Genomic DNA, 4,767 nt, shown 5'->3' with positions numbered 1-4,767 from the left:
ATTGGCACTACATTGATAGTATGAAAGTGCCCTTAAGTAGCATCACATCACATCAACTGCCACTAGATTAACATGTAGAACAATAGCATTAGTATTACTGTCATGAGAGTAGCACATGGTCAGTAAATGTGCAATCAAATTTGTGCAGTTCCACTGGGATGAAGCAATGTTAGCGGTGTGAGATTTAAGTGTAACTGCAAAAACACAATTCATGGGAAATAAAGCAAGACAGATGCACTTCGTAAAATGGTGATGGCATTGCTTCAATTTATTGACGGCACTAGACCATTACTTAATAGTGACATTAGGTGGCATTGCTTAATGCTTCATGTGATTTACATTAACGGTAGCGATATGGGCGTAGGGACAGCAGGGGAATAAAGTGGTGAGGTAGATGTGGTTGCCGAGAGCGGCAAACACTCAGTCATGATGTCTGCATTTATCCCATTTTTTATCTCCTCGGCAACATTTTCCTATATGAGCACAGGAAATCTAGAATTGCTCGTTCTCATTTGCGTTGTCCTCCAACATCCCTCACTTTCTTTCCATTTTTGACCAAGAGACATGTCCACTTCCCCCACCCTTCGCCATCCACCATGCTTTCTTCGCCTTTTCAGCCAAGAGACCGGTTGGGTAGCCAGTATCTATTACTTTCCCCCATTTCCTCTTAGAACCAAGTCCTAGATTCATGCTACAACTTTCCCACTTTCTTCCCTGTTTGAACCAACTCTTAGATTCGACTGTATGAACTACCTTTACCTCTAATAATAGTAAAATTCTAGTGGCTTTGGAACAACTGACATAAGTAGAAAAAGATCCACACGCAGCCATGTGGGGAGCTGGGATAGTAGAGCAAGGCAGGTTTCGAAGGAATATATACCTGAGGGTCATGAGCATGTGGCAAAGACGGCGTTGGAGGCCGCATCTTGGCCACAATACCGCAGGGAGGAAGAAGGGGTCGGAGGCCCTCCCGAGCCGGCGCTGTCTCTACGCGTAGGAAGATATTGGTCTCCTCCCTCGCCGCTGACGACCGTGTGAACGATGCACCTACACCCCTGCCCCAGTCGAGGTGGTCCGGCCAGATTTGTGACCAGCCGTGAGCTGAGAGAGTGTGGCCACCTATGTCTTGCTTAGATCGGGAGAGCATGAGAGAATGAAAGAGAGGAACCCTAGTAAAGCAAGCGTCGAGGCTCCTGCATATATATATATATATATATATATATATATATATATATATATATATATATATGTATATATATATAGTGGAGCAACTTTGTTGTACTAGCCATTATTAAATTGAATGTGCATGAACCACTATTTTCATTTAAAGTTCAAGTAAAATAAAACTCGATCAACAATGTGGCACCGCGTCCAGGACGCACAATACTGTATCATTCACGTGCATTCCCCGACCCTCCATAAAGTTGAAAACTAGACTAGTCAGAATGTCAATTGGGATGCCTCTTTGTAAACAAATGCGCTCCTAGCTTAAAAAAATGCGCGCCTACGTGTACCCACGAGTGGGCACTGGTACGCGTCGGTGCTATACAAACGGTTTAAAACCCCTTAACGTGATGGCATTTAGAACCGTCTCCTAGTGAGTGTGGCGATTAGGGGGTCCTTCCCACACGACCCAGAAACCGTCGGGGATAGGGAGCCTTGATGCATATAGTTGCCTCTCTATAACCGTTTTCGAAGTCTCGTATATCCGAAAGAATTCATCCTTGCTACTTGTTTGTGCTGGCATTGCCATCGCAGTCGGAGTTTTGTGGTTTTTACCTAAACCCAGGCATATTCAAGGCCCAGGCAGATTCCAGGCACGGGAGTATTCTAGGCATGGCTCTACATTTACGACGCCTGGCACATCACAAACAGTTCATGATTATAAACCGTGTATGATAGGTAGGCATTCACACACATTTAGTTTTCCCGCACCGTATGTGATAGCGTCTGACATCACACACGCTTTGCAAACATCAACTGTGTGCATTCTTACACATGTTTCCACTCCATGAACCGTGTCGGATTATGATGTATATCGCACACGCTGTGCTTTAATAACCGTGTGCGCCGTAATGACCTGCACACCGTAATTTCTCCCTAATTTAATTGCGGTTATTTAAAATTGTACCTAATTTAAACTTGAAAGTAGGCTATAGCTTTATTCATATTCATCAGGTTCAAACAACCAATGCATTATTCAATTCACAGGTACATATGTTTAAGAATTACATAAACACCAAATAAAGAATGATGAACCCGGGTTCTATACTTGTCCTATTATAGATGGTAAAGAAAGAGGCGACAAACATTCTGGTTGCTGAACAAGGTGAAGCGGAATGGCCCTATTGTGCTCTCCTGGATGCAGAAGGCACACACGACTCTAGTCCAACCCCTTGTGATGGACGGCCGCCAATCATGTAGTTTGAGAGGTAATCTTGAGTAAACTGCTTCAAGATCCACTGCAAGGAAAAAAGATTCAGACATTGTCATCTAACACAACTCATTACGGGAAATAAAAAGAAGGCTACAGGGTTCTTACTTACCATCCTGCAGTTTACTGTTGTCTTGCATAAAGTGTAAACATATAGTTTGATTGACATCTTTTGACCCATTTTAATAAAACTCTTTATCAATTTCCTCACTTGATGCTAGTTCATGAATATCTCATTGCCACATACGCAGAAAGGGTTGAGGTGTGGATCTCTGGCAATGACATGTGTACCTAAAAGCACAAAGTTAATATTAGAAGCTAAACAACAATTGCAAAGTGATATAGTACAACACTCCTCCATCCCATTATATAAGATTTTATACACGTATATCTAGACATCATCAGAACATTAAGGTAACACTCTTCCTTGTTGATATGTAGCCTGGGATTGCATATTTAGTCATTGATACAATGCATGTTTCTATGTAGCCTTAGATATATTAAATATGGCCTAGTTAACCTACTGATAAATGGGTTACAGATATATTCAGTGAAATGTCCGATTCGACGATTAATCCCTTGTCATCCCCTAGGCTATATGGTACTAGCTACCGAGATCCTGAACAGTGAGTACATATAAGCAATGCGATGAAACTAACCTCGATGGAAAAAACAACACTTTTCTTAATATTGTCCTGTATGAGTACATATAAAGGCATGTTAAGCACAACAGGCTAAACATCAACCAAATATATCCATGGTAGACAATATAATCTACAAATGGTAGCTTCAGTGTGCAGGCTTAAGAATGTTACTTAAGAAAAACAAGAAGTGGAAAGGTGTGTTAACTGCATTAGGCATAATATTTATAAACAAGCAAATAGTCATTCAAACTGGTATTGTGCAGGTCTAAAGTACACTAGTTATTGTTAAAAAACGAAAAGGCATGTTAACTACAATATCCTTAATAGCAACCAAATATCGTAATTCATAGTGGTATTGTTGAAACTGTTATTGATGAAACTGAATTGCACGACAAATAGTTGCACATATAGAGCATCACATTGTGAATAACTGAAATAAACAAGGCATAAGGCCATCTCTAGCCGATCCTTTAAAACTTAAAGGACTAAAAAAATTAGTGTATATATATATGTGTGTGTGTGTGTGTGTGTGTGTGTGTGTATGTATGTATGTATATATATATATATATATATATATATATATATATATATATATATACAAACACTATTCTGATCACGGGATCAGAATAATATTCTGATCACAACATGAACTTCCCGAGTAACGCGCCTGACCTCCCCCGAGTACAAGGTTGAACTTCAGCTAAAAAGTGTCCAAATGGGGCTTGCGATATACCTTTGGAAAGCTATGAACACCAGTATCATGACCTAAGTTGAATTTTTGGCAAAATGTAAGCGGTTTAAGAGCAGTTTTGAAAACCGTTTTTCCTTCATACAAAAAACGTGAATCGTATTTTCGATCGCATTTCTAAATCATTTATCAGAATGACGCAAATAATATGGCTTTGGAAAGCTGCTGCAAAACCGCTTCTTCCACATGTTGAAAGTTTTCTCTAATTCCTTATGGTTAAAGAGTAATTTGGAAAATCGTATAATTTTGCAAACCGAACAGCCGACTTCGTATTTTTGATGGCATTTCTAAACGGCTAATCCAATTGAGGCAAATGATATGGCGTTGGAAAGCTTATGAAAATGCGCTACTTTTTCATGTTGAAAGTGTTTTCTAATTTTGAATGGTTTAAATGTTTTTTAGAAAACAATAGAAGTTCTAGTGAATTTGTATTTTCGAGCTAAGTTTTTAACCGTATGTTGGAATGCAGCAAATGATATGGTGTTGGAGAGCTTGAGGAAATGCGAAAGTTTTTTATATGTATTATTTCTCATAATTCTTCATGGTTTTAAGTCAGTTTCGAAAATGGCGAAAAATGTATTTTCGCCGTATTTTCTACAAACTTTAACAGAATGGCGCAAATTATATACTATTGAAAAGCTATGGAAAATGCGAAACTTTTTCATGTTGATGGTTTTCTCTGATTCCTAGCAGTTTTCAAGTAATTTCAAAAATGGCGAGATCATTCGTTCTGCCTTTATCGTGAAACTGATTCTTCAAAAATGCACCGCGTGAAGACTTGAACTTCTCGGCATGTCTATTGAACTTCACTCTGTTTTTCATGTGCTTTTTTTGCTCGTAGATCTCCACCCACTGCTTGTAGCTCTCCATCCACTCATCGAAATTGAGCAAGTGAGATACCGCTGGAAAGCTGCTGTAGACACGCAACTTTCCCGTGTTGA

The sequence above is a fragment of the Triticum aestivum genome, chromosome 2B (assembly GCF_018294505.1).
Source record: "Triticum aestivum cultivar Chinese Spring chromosome 2B, IWGSC CS RefSeq v2.1, whole genome shotgun sequence".
In the NCBI taxonomy this organism is placed as follows: domain Eukaryota; kingdom Viridiplantae; phylum Streptophyta; class Magnoliopsida; order Poales; family Poaceae; genus Triticum; species Triticum aestivum.
This window is presented reverse-complemented; position numbering follows the sequence as displayed.